We start from the raw sequence: 26,608 nt of genomic DNA, 5'->3' as shown, positions 1-26,608 counted from the left end.
CGCGACAGAGTGACGCCCCGGAGGGGCAGAGCATCGCCCCCTGGTGGGCGGAGCGTCACCCCCTGGTGGGCGTGCCGGGTGGATCCCGGTCGGGCGCATGCGGGAGTCTGACTGTCTCTCCCCGTTTCCAGCTTCGGAAAAATACAAAAAAATAAAAAAATAAAAAAAATAATAGTAAAGGAGAAGGAAAGAAACATTTGTTTTTGTTACAAGGATACGGATTTAAAGGTAATACATCTGTACATGATCCTGAACCTCCACCTGATTTACCAAGCTATCAAACTGCAATTGTTAATCAGTTAAGTGAATGGGTACATTGGAAAAATTGCAGAGGAGTAACTGCTCGGGTTTTACTTAATATTTCCTATGGAAACATCATAGATTAGAGTCCTCATGGTTCCTCCCAAGTAAAAGGTCAGGGTGCTGATTTAAGGTGGCATAAGAACAACAGTTCAATTACAGCTGATAGTCAAGGTAATCATACTATCATATGGCATGGAGGAGGGATGTCACCTCAACCTCCACATATAAAATTTGGGTTCTATACAATATCATTTATGGAAAGTAGCCATGGCATTTAAACATATGTCAGCACAGAAAGAAAAAATCTAGAGAAATTATCCTTCTAATCATACTATGTTAACCTTTAAGAAGAATGAAACACATTTCATATCTGCTTGTGTTAGATTGCCTTATATGTTTATTTTAGGTGAAACCAAATGGACAGCTGAAAATTATTCTATAACTCGCAATAAGTGTGCTTTTTATACATGTATTAACTCTTCTATTCTTTTTAATAAAAATAGTCAAAGTCTATACATTTTAAGAGCCTGAACAGGAGTCTGGATTCCAGTACAGATGTATCGGATGTGGCTAGATTTCCCTTCCATGATGCTGTTGCAACATCTTAATAAGTCTTTGAAGCATACCAAGAGTTTGCGTGTACTGATCATCGCCATCATTATGGGACTAATAGCTGTAACCACCACAGCTGCTGTGTCTGGAGTTGCATTACATCAAAGCAGACAGACTGTGGACTTTGTACAAAAATAGCATGAAGATTCTGAACAACTGTGGACTTCTCAACAATGTATAGATAGTAACATTAATGCTAAAGTTAATGATTCAGAACAAACTGTGATTATATTAGGAGATCAAATTGTTAGCCTACAAAGACAAATTAAGCTAAAATGTGATTGGAATGTAACTGCTTTTTGTGTTACCCCTATTCCTTGGAATCATACTTTTTTCCCTGAGGAAAATGTTAAAAAGCATTTGTTAAATCATGGAAACTTAACTATGGAAATTTTAAATTGACAAAAGCATATTGATGCTACTTTTAAGGAGCAGCTGAAATTGATAGATGGAGAAAATTTACTAACTGCTATTTCTGATGGAATCAGTAACTTATATCCTCTAAAACAATTTAAGATTTTTGGAGGAACTGTAGGAGGCATTGTACTAATCATTTGTTTTATATTTCTTTTATTATATATAGTTAGAAAAAGAGATAATCAGCATCAAAGCAAAATAGAGCAGCAATCTGCCATGTTATCTCTTATACTACATAAAATGCAAGCTAAATAAAAAGCAATGTAGTCTTTATCTAGTATTAAGCTTTAGAACTTAGAAAGGAAACGTATTATAAGTTTTTTAAAAGGTAGAAACATCAGCTGCGAAAACTAAGCATTTCGGAAAGGACAGTGCTCCCTCACTCTCGTGGCTATAAATAAATCTGTTTGGCCCCTAAGATGGCTGGTTTGTCAATGACGAGTAAGATTCCTGATGGCAGGAAAAACCTAAAACAGGCACAGTCGAGGAGGGCGGCCATCAAGAGAAGACTTAAGAACTGACAAAGGTGAGGCTTGAGCCCTCACCCCAGAGAATACAGGAGACTGTTCTCCTGAAGTAGTGGTCATCATCCACTATCCAGGCCGCCTAAAGAGGAGGACTTGGTAGAAACTCTAGAAAAACTCAACAGCTGATGATATTACCAATAAGGTAGACCTAAAACCAGTAGGATTTGGGGGAAATTTTAGTAACTTTAATGGAACCATTGTCGCCAAAGATTTTTGCAACCAATTAGAAAAGGATTTGCTAGCAAGAAAGAGATGACTAGGTATAAGCAGAATGAAGTAGAATAGACAGTGTAGGCTAAATAAAACAAGAAAAAAGGGGGATATGTAGGAGACGACTGCACCAGTATAAATGGCAGTTACCTGCAGAGCAAAGGTTAATTGGAGACAGGAGATCTTGGAGTGTGTTGGCCATGGAGAGACACTGGCCTGGGTTACTCAAATGCGTGTGCGCAGGATTCTTGGAGGAATGCCTGCAGGAACCAAATGTACTTTGTGATTGATAAGCTCTGAGACTCTGACTCCTATTGTGTTCTTGTTCATGAAAAGAAACAGTAGATGTGCAGGGTTGGGGATGAAATGGATGGTAAAAACGGCTTGTGTAACTTTCTAGTTTTAACTGCTGAGCTATGACTTTTGGGACTCAATAAATATGCAGAGGAGCTGTTTCTCGGGGCTGGATCCGCCTAAGAGTTTCAGTCCTCTGCACATTGTAAATCTGGTGTGTTTTTTGCCTCGTAAGTCCAAACCGTGAAGAAGCCATGCTATTTCACAATTCTAAATATACTCATATAGCTCCCATTAACTCAAATGCTTTTCCCTAATTTACCTTGATACCCACCCAGCAGCCACCTCTCTATATTCTTCATTCACCCATTTAAAAACTCAAATGATCTCTGAGAACTTTTTCCTGTACCCTTGAACTATGGTTGTTTTCCATAGTTCCTTGGTGCGGTAGGCAAAATAATGGCCCTTGAGTTTGTCCACACTTGAATCCTCCAAAATCTGTGAATGTTACTTTACATTGCAAAAGTTACCTTATAAATGGGGTAAAATACTTTGAGATGTGAATTTAAAATTATCATCCAGGACTGTCCAGATAAGCCCCATCTGATCACATGAGTCCTTAAAATCAGTGTCAGAAGAGCTGGACCTACTGCTGCTGGCTTTGATGAGGAAAGAAGAGATTGAATCAAGAAAGATGGGTGGCCTCTAAAAACTAGAAAAGGCAAGGGAATGAATTATCCCTTATTGTGTCCAGAAAGAAACAAAGCTCTACTATCCCAATTTTAACCCAGTGAGATCCATGTCAGATTTCTAACCTACAGAATTGAAAGATAATAAGTGTATGTTCTTTTAAGCCACTAAGTTTGTGGTAATTTGTTACACAGCAATAAAAAACTAATACACTTGGGGATAGTTTTATGATGCCATACTATTACAGTCTGTGTTGGTTTGAGGGTAGAAACTCTCCATCTTACTTTAACTTATATTCCCAGTACCTAGCACAGCTCCTATCCAAAGAGATGCTCAATAGTATTGAGAATTTAATTCCAAAGACCCTATTACTACATTAAATTAAAATATTTTTCTTCAATTGAGAATCTTAATTGGCAATATGAATTGCTTTCATTCTCCATTAGTCATTCTAAGCACAGAGATCTATTAATATTAGTTTACTTCTTCTGACTTTATTTATTTTTCCATTGATTCGAGGAGGGGGAGATATAGAGAAGAATCAACTTGTTCATTTAGTTGTATACTCATTATTGCTTCTCATATGTGCCCTAACTGGGGTCACACCCATGACCTCTAGCACACCAAGTCAATGTTTTATCTTCTGAGCCACCCAGCCAGAGCCCTGATTTTTTTTTTTTTTTTTTACAATTGGCAATAATCGCGCCTCGGATAAACCTCATTGGCTACGATACTGCCACTGCGCAAAGCTGGGGGCCCTGATTTTTATTAACAGGACAAGCACTAACTACAACCCAGTCTTCCCATGGAGCTTGCATGTAGGTTTTTTTTTAATCCTATTATTCTTGAAATCAGATGTCACTGTTTTTAAAAATCATATTGTCACTAGGAACATATTTTTAGTTCTATCCATTCCAAGATCACCTTAAAGCTATTTTATCTATCCACAGTGTTTTTAACTTAGGTTTCCTACAAATTTGACAAAATACATTACTGCTGGAAGTTCATGTCTTGAATCAGAATATAAAACTATTCAGAAGGTAATTTACATTATTTTTCCCTCTTCAGAGGCATGGTCAATACTATAGTTCACAATGGTATCAGCTAATATTTTTTAGGGCATACCATCTCTGTGTTGTTTTATAAGCATTCTTAATCTTAACTATGACCTTTTGAAGATGGTTCTATGTATTATCCCCATTGGGGTTGGGGTGGAAGGTCTCAGAGGAATGAAGCATTTTTCTCAAGATAAATTACACAACTCAAAAGTAGTGGACTTGGAAATTCAAATCAATTAAAGAATAAAAAGAAGTAGATTTCTTAGATAAACATTTATACAGCTTATTCTACTACTAAAAAATGGAATTTGGGAAAAGTCAACCTTCACATTTGACAAAAGAGCTTTTAGAGTGACAGGTATCCATGAAGCTATAGCAGTGACTATCTATCAAAAAGTACATCATGTGACAAGGTGAGAAAAGGTACTCTGGCCATAATATAACTTTATTTTCTTTGTACCTTAAAGTCTGTTTTCTAAGGTAAATATTTGTCTATAAATCATATATCAGCCCTATGCAACTTTCTTATCAACTGTTACTTCCATTTTTCAAGAGATAAAAAGTATCAAGATTCTAAATTTAAGGCTCATTTTTTTGGCTTTAGCTTGGTTTCATATGCAACTCAAACCTCTCATTCAACATCTTCTGATGGCTCTCATTATTGGTTAGTATTTATATAAGCTTAAAAATGGACTGCATGTCCCAGCCAGTTGCTCAGCAGATAGAGTGTCGGCCCCACATATGGACATCCCAGGTTCAATTCCCAGTCAGGGCACACAGGAGAAGCAACCATCTGCTTCTCCCTCTGCCCCCTTCTCAACCTCTTTCCCTCTTGCAGCCAGTGGCTTGACTGGTCCAAGTGTGGCCTTGGGGGCCAAGGACAGCTCTGTTGGTCAGAGTGCATCGCCTCAGGTGCTAAAAATGGCTCTGTACTCAAGCATCAGCCGAAGACAGGGTTGCTGGGTGGATCCTGGTCAGGGCGCATGCGGGAGTCTGTCTTACTATCTCTGTTACTCTCACTTAAAAAAAATGGAATGCAAAACATTAGCAGTCTTAATCTTCACTTTACTAATCAGCTCTGTAACCTTAAGTCACTTTACTACCTCTCTGGTCCTTGGTTCTCTCACCCAAAAAATAAGAAACTTGAATTGGCCTGGCATTCTACTTAGCTTAGTACAACTAGTAGGAACACTGAGGAAATTGGGGCTAATTTAAAAGATTCAAAGGCACTATGTTTGATCAGCCTTATTATTTACTAACTGTATGACCTTGGAAAATCTTAGTAGCCTCAACAGTTATTTTGAGGATTAAATTATTAAATATTCCTTAAAATGCATTTAAAATAAGGCCTGATTCTGAGGAAGTTGCCAAGCCAGTAAGGCCACCATCACAGCAGCCCGGCCCATGCAGGTGCGCATTGGATTCGGACAGATGGTAATGAAACAACGGAGCCACTGGTGGGCCATCATCTTTAATCCTAGCTTGCACCTAGCAGGCAATTAAAAACACACACTGGGCTCCAAAACCCACTCATTCAGTGCTCACAAAGCTACTGACTTATCCAAGTTTCCTAGAATCAAAGGTTTCTAGCTCACCAGACTTATTCACCTCTGTTCCCCATCTCCTTCCTTCTCCTTGCACAAACTCTGCACAAACTGGCTTTTCCTTCAGCACTCCACCATCTTGGCTGCTTCTCCTGGCCTCTTCCACATGGCCTTTCTTTGCTCTGCTCTCTAATGCTAATCTCAGGAACCAAGAGAGCAAGCTCCCGGTCTGCCCCCATTTTATAGTGTAGAAATCAAAACCTTTAATCCAATATACAAATAGGGAAGTCTCTAATACAAAGTCACTTATCTGAGGCACTATGGGATTGTACCACCCCACATCAAAAAGGGTGGGAAAAGCTTAGTCCTAAAACCAAGCCCCAGGCTACAAGGATCCTGCCTGCCCACAGCCCGCCCCAACACACATTAATACAATCACACCCATCCCAAGCAATCATCTGGGCAACGGGCTTCCATGTGGGCAGCGCCATCTTTAACCAAGTGAGCATAATATATTTTATCTGCCCAACAGAAGTACTCACTAAATATTCCTTTCTCTTAAGTGTTACTTTAAAGTATACTGCTCACAAGAATTAGGTGATATTTCAAAATGAATATGAAGCAATAAAATATCCCCTAATTTTTGTGAGCAGTATGTTATACTCAGGCTTTTCAGGAGCCACTTCTTGAAGCAAGATTTGAAATGTTTTATAGGACTTAAAGATAATGTATTATCAAGAGTATCTTGGTCTTCTTGGGCTGCCATACAAGATACCACAGACTGGATGGCTTAAACAACAAGAATTTGTTTTCTCAAGTTCTGGACATTGGAAGTTCCAGATTGGTTTTCACTGAGAGCTCTGTCCCTGGCCTATAGATAACTGCCTTCTGGTTGTTTCTTTCTCTTCTTACAAAGGCATCAGCCCTGTTGGATTAGGGCCCCACCTTTATGACCTTTTTTAAACCTTATCACTTCTCCATAGGCCCTCTCTCCAAATATAGTCACATTGAAAGTAAGGGCTTCAACATATGATTTGGGAGGAATGGGGTACACAAACATTTAATTCATAACAAAGAATATTAGTTTATTTTTGTACTGAGAGTTTTTTATTTGAAAGAAAAATTTATAGAACTCATTCAAATCTCATGTCAAGTTTCTAAGATGAATAGAAATAGAAGTGCTTGAGAAACGGGCAGGGAGAGGTTAAACAGCATAAACTTAACACAATTGAATAGAGACAGTTACAAACAGAATTTGAGCCTTTTAACTTGAGGTTCATTCCATTAAATAATATTGCATTTTTCAAATTTCTATCTAAATGTGTTATCATTGTCCTCTCACATATTACTTCTTAAATCTGTCTTAAAATTGTTTTCATTAGAAATTTAAATCGTATTAAAAGATTTTTTTTAAGATGACAAGTTTTCAAAGCCAAGAAAACAGATCAAAGAAAGCCATGAAAATGAAGGTTTAATTAACCTTATAATTTTGTGATTTCCACTTTTAGGGAAAACCCAAAAAACTGGCACATTCAGCAAAGTAACTGACTTATTTCTTGACCTGCACTCATCAATGAGCTTAATCCACCCCAAGGCAAGCTGGAGTTAGATAATCATTTTCAGTAAATTGACTTTTCATGCGCAGAAAAAAAGGCATAGAATACTTTAACCCTTTGAGTAGTGAGTTTTTTCATGCTCGCTGACCCCCACCAGGAGTGAGTTATTTTTTCCAAAAAATGAAATTAGTTCTAGTTACAGTTTTATTAACTTAAAATGTTTGCCTGATAACCAATTTATGGAAACAAGAACATACAATTGCCTTTTTTTAATGTTGCCTTACACATTTTTAAAATAAATCGATCATACTCTGGATCAGGGGTCCCCAAACTTTTTACACAGGGGGCCAGTTCACTGTCCCTCAGACTGTTGGAGGGCCGCCACATACAGTGCTCCTCTCACTGACCACCAAGGAAAGAGGTGCCCCTTCTGGAAGTGCGGCAGGGGGCCGGATAAATGGCCTGAGGGGGCTGCATGTGACCCACGGGCCGTAGTTTGGGGATGCCTGCGATGGTCAGGAGGCACGAGGAAGTACATAAACGTTCATACTACTCAAAGGGTTAATAACTACATTCACTTTATCTTGGTAGTAGAGATTTTATTCCTATACAATCTCGTGGGTATCAAATACTTGTATACAATTATATCTGTGGATATGATATAGCATAGAGGGTTTCTACAAAGAACATTCCCACTGGGTGTCAAGGAAGACAGAATTCTTTAGTGGGGAAACACACTGGCTTTTATATTTCGTAGGAATTACTCCTCAGACCACTTTGGCTAGGTATTAAGTTCTCTTCCCCTTTTCAGAGATCACAATAAAATGTAAACTAGGTGACATTACTATTATTATGGCTTAAAAAAAACTACCTTTATCCATTAGCAGTGATGTGCAGGCAGGCTGGCACCTCCTAGAAAAAGTGAGAAGCTTCCTATTCAAAAATAGCAATTTTTACGAGCTTTTCTATGTTCTTTTGGGGGAGGAAGAAAGAGGAAGATGAATCACACTGTACTTGATCTTACCTAACCAAATTAAATATTCTATTTTGTTTTCCTGAAACAATAATGTTTGTACTCTGTGCAGTAACACTGTACCTCCTGCTGTTTCTTCAGCTGGAAGGGGTGGTGGAGGTGGTAGTGGTTTCCTGTTGCTAATCTCTCTATTACCTCAGCATCTCCTATTGGGCTCTCAGCTCCTTCACTGCCTATATTATCATCTTCTGGCATCAAATTCCTTTTATTGCAAATACTGGAGATGGTTTTTGCTTTCCTAGCGAGACCTTGACTGATAAAACCACTTACTAGGTGAAAAAAGTGAAGGGGAATATAGTTAATAATATTGTGATCACTTTGCATGGTGATAGATGATTACTAGACTTATTGTGGTGATCACATTGTAAGTTATAAAAATGTGAAATCACTATATTGTACATCTGAAACAAATATAATATTGTACAGCAACTATACTTAAAAAACCCACTTACTTGGCAATTTATCATTTACTATTTTTTGAAATGTTAATTAGCTTTTTCATATATTAGGTGCTTTAATATGATTCCTCAAGTAAAATGCTTAAGCATGAATTTCCAGGCCTTGAGATCTAAACTCTGACTTCTCAAGGCACAATCTGAAATGGGCATGAAGAGTGGGGAAGAGACAGAAAGCATACAGGGAAGCTCAGGGAACAAAATGAACAACAAAGCTCCCCAGGCAATGTGCTACTGAAAGTTCTGTCAGCCAGGGCCTCTCTCGGATTGAGCTGTTCTTTGAAAATAGCAAAAAGTACTATTAAAAACAGCTCAATACCTGTACTGACAAAGAATATGGCAAGCAATAATAATGCTATTTTCACCTCCAAGAACCAGGAACTTGCAGTTTCTTCTGAGAGGCTTTCCAAATTGGTTAATGATCCAAAAGAAATTTTTTTATTTATGAATAATAGCTAGTGGCTATAACCTACAGTAACCTACTGTTAATGTTAACAACCTAAACATAGATTTATATCACAACGCAATACAAAAATTATTTCAGGAATAAAATAAATGGAGAACACTATATGGCTGTGCAAACCTCTGTGGTGATTTGGTTTCAGTCGTGCTAGTATCCCTAAAGCAAGCACTTCAACATAATCTTTGAAACTCCTGTCTGGAAAGAAAAAGTCCCAAGAGATCATATTCAGATGATCATTTATGTTTCAGCAAATCAAACTGCATTGACTTATTGCACAAATTCAGAATGATGTAATACTAATCACAGTAACATCAGGTAGCACTTGAATAGTATTTACTATGGATGTATTTGTGTGCCAAGCACTGTTCTAAATGCTTTATATATAATATTTAACTTACATAGCAATTCTCACAAGTCATTGGGATAGAAATTACTGTTCCCACTCCACCTCTAGTATCACTGACTAGGCTTAAAGGCATCAAGAAAACTGCGCAAGTTCACACAGCTGGTAAGTAACAGCTAGGATTTGATCCCAAGTAGTCTGTGTCTAGAGTCCATGCTCTTAACCATTACACTATATTCTCTCCTAACCTGGTCCAGGTAATACACCTAACTAGATGGTGAAGCCCAGGAATTCAATACAAGTCTTGAACTACATTATTAAGAACTCAGTTATGAGACATGCAAGGTTTATTAACTCTTTAACGCCCCCTTGTAAGTCTACCATCACTAGCAAACAATGCCTGTGGAACTAAGCAATGAGCATGGCATGATATGGGGCTCCAGTGTTATTTGTAATTCAACCAAACTGCATTATATATATATATATAACAGAAAGAGCAGTGTCAGAAATTTTGTGTTGAATTCTTCACTTTGCCATTTGAACTGGCAGTTTGCTATTAAACAGAGTACACGCTCTGGAATAAGAGAGAGTTGGATTGCAATCCTGGCTTTAAGATCATTGAGTAGGGTGGCAATGCAATGCTGGTGCACGACACAAAGGCCATCTGGCCAAGAATGCAAAATGGAGCTGAAATTCTGCCTGTGTTTAGGTCACCGAGCCATTCACCCTGGAATGGGAGCTACATGTGCTGGAAAAAGTGGCCCCTAACACAGGCCCCCAAGCTACTGCCCAGCATGGTGTGGCAGCCGAGAAGATGTTTCAGTTATTTCACTGGTTCACCACAGGGTAGGTACCTCTTCCTATTTCAAACAAAGGAGTCTCATAAGCTAGTGGTGACTCTGCCTACTCTACTACTTACTACTAGGCTTTATAATCTTGGGCACGTTACTCAACCACTCTAAACCTGTTTCCTCATTTGGAAAATTGTGTTTGAAAACAATACTTGCCTCATAGTGAGGTTTTGAGGATTACATAAAATGATGCAAGTAAAGTGTTTAATACAGTGCCAAGCACTTAATTAGTACTCAATAAGATAAGTTATAACAACCATGTGTAGTATCACACCTCTCTGAGCTTCATATCCATTATCTGTTAAAATGAGTATCATCTATTTCACAAGACATTTCTATAAATGTTGAATTATGACAATGAGAAAACATTTTATAAACTATTGCATATTTATTTACAATTTTTATATAGTTAGCAAATTAAAATGTTCTTGGTATGTAGTGCTCAGTAAATGCATGAGAAATATTAAATGGCATTGTTGCTGTTTGTATTGACACTTGAAATTTTTACATCACATATTCATTTTGGGGTTTTGTTTTTTTTTAGAGAGAGAATAATCATGGATCATTTTCAATTCTGAGAGGAATATTATTTCATCAGAGAGATCTCTACTCACTAAAAATCTAAGGGGTCTAAGCCTAAATGTATCCAGTCTCTCTGCAAATTATCCTATAATCTATCAAAGCTAATTTAAAAAGAAAAGAAAAGCTACCTCAGGGAGACTAAACCTTATGGCTTAAAATGAGAGCCTCTTAGTGGGAAAGATTGTGTTTTATATCCCCATGGGACATATAAACCACCAGATTTACACACAGGGGAATAAAATGCAGTTTCTCTGTACTTGGAAATAGTATTCTTCTGAAATTTCCCATTGATTCTGTTCAACTTCAAAATAGATATTTGACACTGCTCCCTTAAGAAAGGGGCTCCTTCTATGCATACTGCAATATTTGTGATATTTAGAACTTCTATTAACCATAAAATCCAAGCTCAGTCTCACAGCAGCCATAATTCAGCTACAGAGAACACACACCACAGGCCTGCAAACTAAAGGATTTAACAGGTCTGCAATTGAATTTTGCTACTGTAACCCATTCAGTAGGCAAAACCTGAAATAAAATGAAGACCTAAGATTGCTATCAGACTTTATACTTCCTTTATGTCTCTCAGTCTTCCAATTGTGTTTACAAGTTTTGTTGTTTGGTTGCTATTCAGTTATTTCCACCACCAGCATGCTAGTTATACATTTATTGACACAGTACCAAGGGAGAAAAAAAGAATGTTTTCTCAACTTTTATTAATGCCTGTATCTTATTAACACTCAGGAATAAAACACAGTCTATATTTAATGTAGCCCTGGCCCGGTAACGCATTTGGTTAGAGCAGTGGTCCCCAATCCCCGGGCCGTGGACCAGTACCGGTCCGTGGGCCATTTGGTACCGGTCCGCAGAGAAAGAATACATAACTTACATTATTTTCGCTTTATTTATATTTAAGTCTGAACGATGTTTTATTTTTTTTTAATGACCAGATTCCCTCTGTTACATCGTCTAAGACTCACTCTTGACGCTTGTCTCGGTCATGATACATTTATCCATCCCACCCCAAAGGCCGGTCCGTGAAAATATTTTCTGACATTAAACCGGTCCGTGGCCCAAAAAAGGTTGAGGACCACTGGGTTAGAGCATTGTCCCAATATGCTAAAGTTGCAGGTTCGGTCCCGTCAGTGGACATACAAGAAGCAGCCAACAAATGCATAAATAAATGGAACAACAAACTGAGGTTTCTGTCTCTCTCGCTAAAATCAATCAATTTTTAACAATTATATTTAATGCAGACTATTGTGGCCATTCAGACACATTTTTATGCAATAGACACCAAGAAGCCTTTGATTCACACCTAAATCTGTCACTAAATTATGTTGTGTCACCAGCAAATTATTTAATGTCTGTGGGTCTCCTCTGACATAATGTAGGAAAAAGATTTTTTAAATTATAACGTGATATACATACGGAAATAATTATTTCTGTCAACACTATGTCATGCTTATTTCAATGCACTATAAAGAAAAAGTTGTGAAAGTGCTTTACAAGAATAAAAACATTCTACAAATGCAAGCCCTATGAATTACATAATCTTTTAATTCTTTATAGTCTTATTATAGAACGTGCTAGAGGTACCACACAGAAATGGCTCAATCAAAAGGTAACCAAAATTTGGCAACTTCTAGAAGTACTGACATTTTGGAATAATCAGCTTTATCAGTAGTATTATCTGTTTGGCAAAAGCTGCTTTCTCTTGACTTGTTTAGTAGCATTTTATGCAGCACATGCCACTCCTATAGGAGCAGTAAAAGTAGAGCCTCATATCTGCCTTTCCTTACATCCTTCAGGGGGACTCAGGACAAGCTATATTACCTCCATGTAATAAATGAAGAAAGTCTGGGCAATTACCTAAACATAAAATAAAAACTAAGCCTGATCAGGTGCTGGCATAGTAGATAGATTGTCGGCCTGGGATGCTGAGGACACAGGCTCAAAACCTTAAGGTCACCAGCTTGAGTATAGGCTCATCAGCTTGAGCATGGGATCACAGACATGACTCCATGGTTGCTGGCTTGAGCCCAAAGGTCACTGGCTTGAAACCCAAGGTCAGTGACTTGAGCAAGGGGGTCACTGGTTCATCTGGAGCCTCTCAGTCAAGGCACGTATGAGAAGCAGTCAATGAACGACTAAGGTATCACAACTATGAGTTGATGCTTCTCATCTCTTTCTCTTCCTTTCTGTCTTCCTTCTCTCTCTCTCTCTCTCTCTCACACACACACACACACACACACACACACACACACACACACACACACAGGAAACAAACACACAAACTAAGACCAGAACTGAAGCAATAAATAGGCTATGTTCATTGTTCTTTTCCCTAGAATGCACTGCCTTCCTTGGGATCGGACAAACTTCTAAACTGGAGAAAAAAGTAAAAACCCAGCAACAAAACAACTTCCCTATCTTTTCTCCCAGGCTTCTTTACTACCACCTAAGAAACTTTCACCACAGAGCACAGGAAGCAAAATACTGTCCCATATGGCACTGTAAGGGATTAACTTCCTCAATTTCTTAGTTTCTACTTGGCAGCTCTACAAACTATTTATAAACTGACCTCCAGCAAGGCCAGACTCATGTAACTCAAGCTGCTCCATTTGGGAAGGAAACACTGGACATATAGCAAAATAATCAGTCAAAAACAAAGCTCCCTATATCATAACCAGACAGACGAACAGGACTGCCAAATGTCAAGTATAATGTTGAATGGCTATCGCTAATGTACACTTACCATATTTACAGAGAAATTATTTTCTTTATTTAATGTGCATTATTACTAAAGCACAATATCTATTATCCAGAGCACAGCTCACATATAAAGCAAGCTGCAGAGAATAAAATACCTACCTCAAACTAGCTTTAAAAGATAACTAGGAAGAAGCCAAAAACACAAGGGTAGTTCAAGAATTTTATTTCCAAAGTTAAATACTTGTGTGGCATGTAGCATACAAACATGCTGTCATCGGTGCAATATTTTGCTAACAATGCATGGCAACACTGATATGGTATACCACAGGTTAAAAATGGCTGCTTATCTAGGCATGACATCCACAGATAAAGTAAATGTTTTGGAAATGAATCAGCAATATAAATTTAAACAGAAAACATATTCAGTCTATATGTCAAAACTGTGCAAACTTTCAGAAGGCAGAAATGAACAAGGATTTCTGAAGCAGAATATCTGAAAAGACAACCTAAGGACCCCTAATTTCATATCAGAGGCCTTTGAAAGGGCTTTTTTTATTGTTGTTGTTGCAAGGACAAATATTAAAAACTATATAATTACACAGAAAACATTTAAAATTGGTGTTAATATCCTATTTTAAATAGAAAAATTGATTTAAAAAATAAACGAGCAACTCAGTACGAGAAACACAAATTGCTAATATATATTTTAATATGTACAACCTTGTGCAGAATCAGAAAAATGATTTAGAAGACATAATTCTATTTCATACCCATAATATAGATAAAAAATAAAAAGCCTAACAATACCAAGTGTTGAAAAGGAAATAAAGCAGTGTAAATATTTATACACTGCTGGTAAAAAAAAAAAAAAAAAAAAAAAAAAAAAGTACTGTATTTCTCTATGTATAAGCATCCTTTTTCGAAAATTTTGGGGTCTAAAAACTGGGTCTTACACAGTGGTTGTAGAATTTTTTAACTTGCATTTCCCGTTTTTCTCGCAGATGAGTTGTATGAATCTTATGAATAAAACCTGAGTTCAATAACTATGTGATTTTTTTTTTCAAATTTAGGGCCCTAAAATTAAGGTGTGTCTTATACATAAAAGCATCTTTTTTTAAAATTATTTTTTAAGTTTATTCAGAGGAGAGACAGAGAAAGAGAAGGGGGAAGGAGCAGGAAGCATCAACTCCCATATGTGCCTTGACCAGGCAAGCCCAGGGTTTTGAACCAGTAACCTTGGCATTTGAAGTTGACACTTTATCCACTGCGCCACCACAGGTCAGGCCATAGGAGCATCTTGTACACAGGGAAATACGTTAAGTTGGTATGAAAACTTTGGGCAGCATCTATTAAAAAAAATATGTAAACCCTACAACCTAGCAATCCTATTCATAGGCAAATGTCATAAAGAAAGCCTGGCACCTGCACTCAACGAGATGTGCACAGGGATGTTCACAAAAGTAACTTTTTTATCATAGAAAAAAACTGGAAATAGCTGTATGACTGTCAATAGAACAGATAACAAGTGTTCAAAAATTGTTTGCATGAATGACACTGAGGAATAAATAATATTCTCAGGAGCCCAGAGCCTCAGAAACCTGTAGGACAATACCACAAAGTATAACATCTGTGGCATCAGAGAGGATAGAAGAGTATAGTACAGAAAAAGGAAAACATTGGAAGAAACAAACATTGAAAACTTAACAAATCTGGTAAAAGACAAACTGTGGTACATCCACACAATGGAATACTATGTGGCAGTAAAGGAAACAAACTACTGATACATGGAACAACATGGATGAATCCGAGAGGCACTGTGCTGAGTGAAAGAAGCCAACTTCCAAATTATACAAATTATTTTATTTCATTTATATGACAATCTGCAAAATGCATAAGTACAGAAACAGATCAGATCAAAGGTTGCAAGAGATTAGGGATGAGAGTTGGGTTTGAGCAGTGATAGGACTATTCTGTATTCTGGTTGTTGAGATGGTTACAGAAATCTATGTATGTGTTAAAATTCATATAACTGTACACCCAAAAGTCAGTTTTATTACATGAGAATTCAAAATGATGTATATCCAATATATATCGCATTACATGTCACATATACACCTCCTGAAAATGTTAAAGGCTATCAGATCATGCAGTTAGATGGCTTCCACATAAGTACTATAACATCTCCTTCAAAGATGAACAAAAAGCCTAAAAAGGGGCACTGAACAATAAAAATCAAATATATAATCAATGTCTTACAACAAAATTTTCTCAGAAAAAAGTATTAAAGTTATTTTTTATCTTTTTGTTGTTTTTTTTTGTATTTTTCTGAAGCTGGAAACAGGAATAGACCAACAGACTCCCGCATGTGCCTGACCGGGATCCACCCGGCATGCCCACCAGGGGGCGACACTCTACCCCTCTGGGGCGTCGCTCTGTCGCGACCAGAGCCACTCCAGCGCCTGGGGCAGAGGCCAAGGAGCCATCCCCAGCGCCCGGGCCATCTTTGCTCCAATGGAGCCTTGCTGCGGGAGGGGAAGAGAGAGACAGAGAGGAAGGAGAGGGGAAGGGGTGGAGAAGCAGATGGGCGCCTCTCCTGGGTGCCCTGGCCGGGAATCGAACCCGGGACCTCTGCACGCCAGGCCAACGCTCTACCACTGAGCCAACCGGCCAGGGCATTTTGTATCTGTTTTATAAACTTAATCTAGAATTTAAAAACAGTAATATTGCATAATTAAAAGGAAACATTCTTCTGTCATGTTGTTTTCATGGCTGCAAAACATTTTTTGCAAGGGATGAGAGTCATGGTCAATCGTTTAAATTAAAATTCTTCACCTTTTCCTTCTTATTCAACCTTAGGTTCAGTGTTCCCTGAATAAAAACTTATCTAAGCTCTGAGATGAAGGAGATTGCCCTCTGACAGATCAGGACTGTAACACTGATAACCTGCATAAATTCTCTTTCTACAGCAGCGGTTCTCAACCTGTGGGTCGCGACACCAGGGGGGGGTTGAACGACCAAAACACAGGGGTATTGTATAATAAATATGTATTTTCCGATGGCTTTAGGTATAATAAATATGTATTTTCCGATGGCTTTAGGCGACCCCTGTGTTTTGGTCGTTCGACCCCCGCCGGGTCACAACCCACAGGTTGAGAACCGCTGCTCTAGAGCCTACCGAGATTCCCAAAAAAAGAAAGCCAAGCTCCAAAACTGTCCTTTAACTAGGATGACTACATGTCCCAATTTGCATGGGACAGTCCTGGTTTTACATGTAATGCTCTGACATAATTATTAACAGTTCCTTCTTTCACTTTTTTTAAAAAAGGTTTAATTGATTTTTAGAGAGGATGGGGCGAGGGGAGAGAAAGAGAGAGATATATCAACCCACTGTTCTACTTTATCTATGCATTCACTGGTTGACTCCTGCATGTGCCCCGAATGGAGATCAAACCTACAAACCTGACATATCAGGAAGACACTCCAGCCAACTGAGTTACCCTGAGAAAGCCCTCTTTCACTCTTTATATGAATTTATATGGCCACCCTATCCTTAACCTATCTCCCTTTAGGAACCTCTTACAATCTCTATCATCCACCAACACACAGAAAGTAGACCTCATGAAGAGCAGACCTGTATTGTTTTTTTTTAAAAGCAAGAAACATTAATTTGATTAAATTAATGTGGCTTGACCAGGTGGTGGTGCAGTGTATAGATGATCAGACTGGGATGCAGAGGACACAGGTTCGAAACCCCAAAGTCGCTGGCTTGAGTGCAGGCTCAACAACTTCAGTGCAGGGTCACTGGCTTGAGCGTGGGATTATAGACACAACCCCATTATTGCTGGCGTGAGCCCAAAGGTCACTGGCTTGAAGCTCAAGGTCGCTGACTTAAGCAAGGGGTCCCTCGCTCTGCTGTAACCCACCATTTTAAGGCACATATGAGAAAGCAATCAATGAACAACTAAGGTGCCGGAATGAATTGGTGCCCCTCATCCCTCTCCCTTCCTGTCTGTCCCTATCTGTCCCTCTCTCTGTTCCTGTCACAAAAAATAATAACTTAATGTGCTGTGTATTATATTTACATATTTTGTTAATGACAGCTAATAAAATTCTCTCTTGTTTGGGTTGTATAACTGCATATAAACAACCTAAAACTTTAGTTAATTCATACCCTAATAACTTTTGGAGAAATGCTAATATCAGTCATGTTAAAGAAAATAAATCCCCCTTTTAAAATCTCTACCCATGCCTCTATTCTGATTTTAAAGACAGTTAATAGTATGGAAAAGCCAGTGCATTATATTCCAATTTAGGACGCTGTTTACCAAATTCTAAGGAAGCTAAATGACTCGATCATGTCGTATCTCCAGGTGGAAAATTTATGTTTCCTTGATGTGATATTGTTAAAGAAAAAACAAGTTTCAAATTATAATTTCTTCTTGAGACTGTAACAAACAAGGATGTCTTTCTTTTTTATAGTCTATCAAAGACAATGAATTAATTTCTTTAGGGAATGAACTCCTCATATCACCTTTGGATAGTTTGTTGGACATAGAAAAGTTAATAACTTGATATTGATATCATTCCTTGCTAATAGATCTGATGGGTAAAAGAGAAAAAATAATAGATCTATACTGTACAATATACCAGCCTGGGCACTTTAAATGTGCCTTGTCTTAATTGAGATATGTGCAGTAAGATTTTGAAGACTCAGTGCAAAAAAAACAAACAACAACAAACAGAAAATAACTCAATAATAGTTTTTATATTGTATACAAATTGAAATAGTATTTTTGATATATTGTGTTAAAATATATTATTCAAATTAATTTCACTTTGTTCCTTTTTTTACCATTTTAGTTTGGCTACTAAAAAAAATTTTTTTTATTAAGTGAGAGGTGGGGAGGCTGAGAGACAGAGTTGCATGTGCCCTGACCGGATTCACTCAGCAAGAGAATCACAAGGTGATTCTCTGCCCATCTGGGGCCGCTACTCCGTTGCTCAGCAACTGAGCTATTTCAGTACCTAAGGCAAAGCCATGGAGCCATCCTCAGCACCAGGGGCTAACTTGCTCAAATCATTTGAGCCATGGCTACAGGAGAAGAGAGAAAGAGAGAGAGAGAGAGAGAGAGAGAGAGAGAGAAGAGGAAGGTTGAAGAAGTAGACAGTCACTTCTGTGTGCCTTAACCAGGAATAAAACCTGGGACATCCACACACTAGGCTGATGCTCTACTGCTGAGCCAAACAGCCAGTGCCTACTAAAATTTTTTAAATTACATATTATATATAGCCATATTATATTTCTGTTGAATGGTCCTATAATAGATTACTTTTTGATGTGTTTCTATAATAATGTCTATAATAACACTAGCAGGGATATTATTGTGTTAGTTATAAAGTCTTTGTGATGGTACCAAAAGTACCAAAGTGACAAAATTAACTATAACAAAAACAATCCTCATCATTCTTTAGTAACAAACACTAGACTCTTCTTAACAATTTTTATAAGAAAATGAAAACCAAGATAAAACTCAGAATATTTTTTAAATGCAATGCTCCTTACTTTTTTGTTCAAGGGGCATTCTTAATTCTCTTAAGAATTTACTGAGTACTTACTATTTTCTAGGCACTGTGCCACCCCTGAAAAATCTCAAAGCAAACAATCATAGATTTTAAGGCCACAGTGACGGCGTGGGAAACACATATGCACATAGAAGGAGTGAAATATGGGATAAGGAAGGAAATCTAGATCCTGAACCTGTACTAAACACTACAAATAGGAGAAAACCCAAGTTCAAATAAAAATGAACTAAAGCTATTACTCTCTAGCACTTCTGTCCTACATCTATTCCTAAAATTTCCCTTGTACTTTTAGTTTATATTTTTTTAGCTCTTTGTGGTCACACCTCCAGTTAGGATGAAAAGTCTAAACAGTTTCATTGTTGGGTTCAAAATTTCCTTTATATTTCCAAATTTCAAATAGAATAACTTCATGCTTAGCAACCTCCCACTAAGTGTTTACCAAACTTCTAAAAAAGACATCATAAATAAGTCTCCACCCTGATCTCCTACATAACAATATATGTCTTGATATCTCAGAGCTGACACTAGAAGATTCAAATAAATTTTTTTCTATAAACTGGCCTTACACGGTAGCAATTATAAAAAATTTTACATTAAGTTTAGATTTCAGATGACTGCTGACATCATAATTATAAAATAGGATAAAATCTCAAACATACAGTGGCTAGGATAATCTCTGGAGGCAACTTCAGATATTTCAAACACTGAAGTTATATTATATATCCTGGAATTAAAAGGAGATCTGAATATAAAGGATTTCAGATTTATTGTTCAGGAAAGACACAGCTTCAATAAATACAATTCAAATAATATATTTTTGTAGAGCCATATTTATCCAATTTAATAAGGAGGTAATATTTACATAGATATAGTTTATAATTATGCCTCTTTGACACTTACGGTTAAAATCCAAGAACACTGTACAAAAGCTTTTTTACAACTACAATAAATCTTTTGGTTTCTCCAGGTATATAATATGACTTATATTTTTTCCTTTTCAGTCTGGCCATTATTCAAGTATTGTATGGAGGCTTTTTCTTTTTGATTTTTGAAAAACTACTGTACTGCTAGTGTGGCTGGTATCAGATAGTCTTGTAATCGAATATTACAACTAACAGTGACACCATTAGGTTCTATGTCCTATTAAGTATACCAAAGGTGCTCGATAAATGTTTGTTGAGTGAATAAATAAGAGGAGAAATATGCACACCAGTATCAGACTGCAAAGAAAAACTCGATGCAAAGAAACAAAATATAGGCAGAACCAGGTGGATACCCTTTCATTAGAAACATTAAAAATAGCTACTGAGTATGGAATGATGAAGAAGTTCTGGAGATGGACTGTGGTGATGGTATACAGCAAAGTACATGTACTTAAATGTCACTGAGCTACACATGATAAAATGGTAAATTTTATATTATGTATATTTTACCATACTCAGCCAAGTATGACTACAGACTTTCAGAGGAAGACATTAAGGGTATGGTAAGTAATTCTGCTCATGTAAATATTATGGTACATGCCACAGTAAAAAAACAAAAATAAGCAAAAAAGGCTCTCACTAAAAAAGTTGTATTGCAAAGATACTCTATTTTACAAAATATCTGTGTTTGCTGAGTCCTTTTGAGAAAAATAACATACTGTGGTCGCTGTTTATGTATAAAGTACTAAACAGCATTTACTCCATTGGAAGAAAAACTGTAACTTGATGTAAATATAAAATTTGAACTTCAGAAATAAAATTGCTTGTTTAAAAAATTGTATTAAACTGTTTTAAGTTATTCAAAAGCCTTTTAATTTTATAGTTTTTTAAAAACTCATAGACAAACCACATAAGCAAATTTTTAATATTAATAGGAAATACTATACTTATTTGCAGACCTTGTTACATAAATCCAAAAAAAGAGGGGCAGACCACTTTAAGGAGAAAAAACTCTACCTCACACTAGTATGCAAGGATTAAATTCTCTACAAAGATGTATTATTTGAATTGTGCTTCTTGAAGCTGTGAAATCTCAACTGGTGATGTGGGCACTATGTGCTGACACTGAGGTTTAGCTGCACATTCCTGCAATGGTCTAACAGTACTCCAACAAGAGTCTGGCAGAAAGAAATCTGGTAGGAACCAGATGTTTTAAAGACAGGAGAGTGGGCTTATGACTTTAAATTTACCACCAGCCTTTCTGTTTTATGTTCTGCACCAAAGCTGTGACCAGTCAGCCAAAATTCTATCATTTTCTCTTTCTCACCAAACTCTGGATTTAAAGACCCAATTGGCAAAATGAAGTCAGTTCAATGATCAATCAAGTCTGCACTCAGTATGTCACTAAGTAGGAATATCATGTGACCACTAACATGAATCATCTTTAAAAAAAATTGCTTTGGGCCCTGGCCGGTTGGCTCAGTGGTAGAACGTCGGCCTGGCGTGCAGGGGTCCCGGGTTCGATTCCCGGCCAGGGCACACAGGGGAGGCGCCCATCTGCTTCTCCACCCCTCCCCCTCTCCTTCCTCTCTGTCTCTCTCTTCCCCTACTGCAGCGAGGCTCCACTGGAGCAACGATGGCCCGGGCGCTGGGGATGGCTCCTTGGCCTCTGCCCGGGGTATCGCACCCTGGTGGGCAGAGCGTCGCCCCCTGGTGGGCGTGCCGGGTGGATCCTGGTCGGGCGCATGCGGGAGTCTCTCTGGCTGTCTCTCCCCGTTTCCAGCTTCAGAAAAATACAAAAGAAAAAGAAAGAAAGAAAAATATTGCTTTGGATCTAGGATAGGAAAAATGAAGCCAAAGATTAATTTTATAGTTATTATATAATATATAGAATTAAATTACAAACTATATAGAAAAGACCAGGTAAAGAGATTGGTTTAAAATAATTTTCAAGCCTGACCAGGCGGTGGCACAGTGGATAGAGCAGGCATGGCCAATACATGGCCAGCGGGCCACCGGCCCACGAAATGAGTTTATGTGGCCCGCGATTAAATTTTTAATATTCTCCACTACTTTAAAATCTCAGCTACTCAGAAGCAGAAGCGCCTTTGATTATTGGAAATCGAGATATTTAAGAAGATAGTGATACACAGAAAAGAATTCCACGTGTGACTAATCTAGGGTTAACTTCCAGTTGGTCGAATGGATTCACAATACTTATTATTATTATTTTTTAATTCCATTATAAAGATTTACAAATTTTGTACTCGTCTGTACTCAGTATGAACTGTTTGATGTTTAGCGACGATGTGAAACCCACATTCTTTTAGGCGGAGTTTGCCAGTGTGCACCCAAGGTCAAACAATTCGTTATTTTTGTGGTCAAGTCTGCTGAATCAAGTGGCTTTGTAGCATAGATAATAGCTGCAGTTGGTAACTGAAAACGTATCCAGGTTGTTTGTAAAGCAAAATAATTGTTTTATTTCCAATATAACCCCTTCAAGCTCATTCTATTGATTAAATATTGTTTCGATTGATTGCGATATAGTTTGGATATTTATACGGTATATAATTATATTTTTATTAAAATACATTTTTATTAAAATAATATTGTATATTAAAATTTTTCACTCACATTTATTCATAAACAAATTATATAATAAAATTGTGTTTACTTAAACAAATTATTTCTGCATTTAATATTTTTTAATTTTAATATGTCGTCTGGCCCGTGTAAAAAGTTTTCTTTCTAATCTGGCCCGGGGGGCAAAAACTGTTGGCCACGCCTGGGATAGAGCATCAGACTGCCACGCAGAGGACCCAGGTTCAATTGAAACCCCAAGGTCGGTGGCTTGAGTACAGACTCATCCGGCTTGAGCACGGGCTCATCCAGCTTGAGCGCAGGGGCACTGGCTTGAGTGTGAGATCATAGACATGACCCCATGGTCACTGGCTTGAGCCCAAAGAACACTGACTTGAAGCCCAATGTCAATGGCTTGAGCAAGGGGTCACCAGCTCTGCTGTAGCCTCCCTGCCATCGAGGCACACATGAGAAAGCAATCAATGAATAACTAATGTGCTGCAACGAAAAATTGATGCTTCTCATCTCTCTCCCTTCTGTGTGTCCCTATCGGTTCTTCCCTCTGACTCTGTCTCTGTCAAAAAATAATAATAATAATAATAATAATAATAATAGTTTTCAAATAAAAAAACAAAAAAATATATATAACTGTCAAAGGGGAGCAATGAAAATAATGAGCTATAGTATACACAACCTACAAAAACAAATGGCTGAATTACTGGAAAGAGCTTCATAGTTTATACTGCCGAATAGTACTTGCTCAGCTTCTCAGAATCAGCTGCTATCAGGCACCAAGAGAATTTCAAGCAGAAGTAACACTACTATATAGAACAAAAGTTATTTTCAAGTTTAATTAGTTGGTCTCAAATTCTATCATGTATATACCAAATCTTTCATGATTTCTTATTTTTTGCTTTTTTGTGACAGAGATAGAGAGAGGGAAAGATAGAGACAGACAGGGAGAGAGATGAGAAGCATCAATTCTTCGCTGCCGCTCCTTAGTCTCCTTAGTTGCCCACTGACTGCTTTTTCATAAGTATCATACCTTGACAGGGGTGGGGGGTTACAACAGAGCAAGTGACCCCTTGCTCAGGCCAGCGACCTTGGGCTTCAAGCCAGCAACCTTGGACTTCAAGCTAGCAACCTTTGGGCTCAAGCCAGCGACCATGGGGTCATGTCTATGATCCCATGCTCAAGCCAATGACCCCCACACTCAAGCTGGATGAGCTTGCACTCAAGCCAGCGACCTCAGGGTTTCAAATCTGGGTCCTCTGCTTCCCAGTCCAACACTCTATCCACTGGGCTACCACCTGGTCAGGCTCTTTCATGATTCCTTCATAGTTGCTTTCCAGTAAGAGCATCTGTCCCTCTAGGTTCTAATGCAAAATGAATTTTTATCAGTTGAAGTTTCATTCATTTGCTTCTAAATTCATAATAAACTAATTTACATCATGATACTTATACTTTAAGCTTCTAGAAGTATAAACATGGCTTATACAGCACCTTAAATAAACAGGTACAGAAAAAATAAGCTTCCAATGATTAGAGCAATGCCAATACACATAGGTACTAAGTATAATATTTGTTGAACAAACAAAAAATGAATTATAGTTCAGTTTAGTATCTCCCTCTCATAAAGTACTTATTTAAAGCATCTCTAGAAAACTTTCTCTGCCACTCATCACCAGGCAATGTCATAAACACAATGTGATGACAACTGGCTCTCCCTCTCCCACTCACACACCCATACTCACACACCCCTTTGATACCAAAACCAAGTATCAGATACTTGCTTCCCAATTTTCCTGACTCCCTATCTTAAATAAAATTTTAGTAATATTTACAGCTTTGCACCCCTTAAAAATCAGCTCAAGAGTTGCCCAAAGGGTAAGAGGCCACTTGAACCACATCTTCAGGAGGACGACCTTTCCTAACTCAGGTACTCTGATGCTCTCTCCTACATAGATAAAATCAATCCCTGCAATTTATCAATAGTCCAAACTCTTTGAAAATTAATAGCTTCATTATTATGCACACCTACATGTGTGGAAGTTGTTAAGCAAGACACTTATCTACCATTGCCTCCTACAAGAATCCTACTACATGTAATTTTCACATAGTGACTCTAGTCTGTGAATAGGCAGGCATTCAATGAACACATAAAAACCAAAGCTATTAATTTATAAACAAAAACACTGACCAGTGGTGACCAGTAGAGTTTTGACTATAAGAATCATATTCATTTCTGAGCATTATTTACTTAAGTCAAAAGTCTAGTAGGCTAAAATAATGGCTGAAATGTATATAAAAATGCTAAGAACCTCTGGGGGGAAATGCTAAAGCAATACAGTATAAATAAAATAAAATTCCAAGTCTGAAGAAATCCCTATGATGATGAAGATGGACAGAGCACACAGAAAAAAAATAGAAACATGTGGAAACAAGAAGATTAATCAAATAGAAGTCTTAGATACAAATAAGCCACAAACAATCAACGTGAAAGCATGGCACAGGAAATGTCAACACTGGCCACCAAAGACCATAAGGTACTCATGTAATACCCATGTCCTTTAACTTACCTGTATCAAAATATGTTTCACTTTCAAAAGAAGACTGTTTCTATATGTTTAGTCATTTCAGTGACTGTCTATAAATCACAAGGGCATATTTTTTATATAATTTGCTTATGTGTATTGAAATCTATATTTAGTCATGGTCAATTAATGCTGCTCTCTCAAGAGCTTAGTTGTTTTTTTGTTTTTTGTATTTTTCTGAAGAGAGAAGTGGAGAGGCAGACAGACAGACACCCGCATGTGCCCGACTGGGATCCACCCGGCAAGCCCACCAGGGGGCGATGCTTTGCCCATCTGGGCGTCGCTCTGTTGCGACCAGAGCCACTCTAGCGCCTGAGGCAGAGGCCATGGAGCCATCCTCAGCGCCTGGGCCATCTTTGCTCCAATGGAGCCTTGGCTGCGGGAGGGGAAGAGAGAGACAGAGAGGAAGGAGAAGGGGGTGGGGGGAGAAGAGGATGAGCGTTTCTCCTGTGTGCCCTGGCCGGGAATTGAACCCAGGACTTCCACATGCCAGGCCGATGTTCTACTGCTGAACCAAGCGGCCAGGGCTCAAAAGCTCAATTATTAAACTCATTAACTGTTGTGTCTGAGGGAGGAAGATTGTATTTATAATTAAATATATGAATAAATGCATAATATATTATTAATAACTACTGAAATATGCTGGAACAACCTACATTATGCTAAACATAGCTACAATCTTTTTAGGCATCCAGTAAGTCTTTGCCTTTTAGATCTAGAAACCGTCCTCTCTCATGAGCTTGTCTCAGCACTGGCACACTGGATTAGGATCTGTCCTGGCAGACATTTCATTAAGAGATACAGTCACACCTAAAAACAGTACAGTGATTGCCCCAGCAAAGGAACAAATGACTCATGGTACCTGTTGGACTGAATCCACCCTTGTACAATCCTAGCTTTTACGAACTTGTTGGAATCAAAGTTCAAATATAAATAAGAATAGGAGTCAGAAGTCACAAAGAAATGCAGAACTGAAAATCATGATCCTGAAGCTTGGTCGTCAAAAAATTAGAACAAAACTGGTAAGGTTTGTTTTGGGAAAGCCATTCCTAATAGTAAACTTTGTTATTCCACTGTTATAACCAGACATGAACCATGGAGCTTCCTATTTTGAGGTAACAGAAGAAAAAGCATTGCACTACATGGAAAAAGATCATGATGAGGGCATTCTTTTCCAGCTAGCCTTCAAACAGTAACCGAGAGAACTATTACTAATCACCATACAGCAAAGTGAAAAATGACTGACCAAGTCAAAGCTGAGTAACAATAAAAATCCTA

General features: G+C 37.9%; 1 protein-coding gene and 1 pseudogene across 1 annotated transcript in view; both read right to left on the bottom strand.

Moving 5' to 3' along the window:
* The window catches only part of MCU (mitochondrial calcium uniporter), a 254,450-nt gene that overhangs the window by 154,818 nt on the left and 73,024 nt on the right, over positions 1–26,608 (bottom strand). The gene's annotated exons all lie outside the window — the stretch shown is intronic.
* Positions 3,722–3,804, bottom strand: LOC136381584 (U4 spliceosomal RNA; annotated as a pseudogene).

The sequence above is a fragment of the Saccopteryx leptura genome, chromosome 9 (genome assembly GCF_036850995.1).
Source record: "Saccopteryx leptura isolate mSacLep1 chromosome 9, mSacLep1_pri_phased_curated, whole genome shotgun sequence".
In the NCBI taxonomy this organism is placed as follows: Eukaryota; Metazoa; Chordata; class Mammalia; order Chiroptera; family Emballonuridae; genus Saccopteryx; species Saccopteryx leptura.
This window is presented reverse-complemented; position numbering and strand designations above follow the sequence as displayed.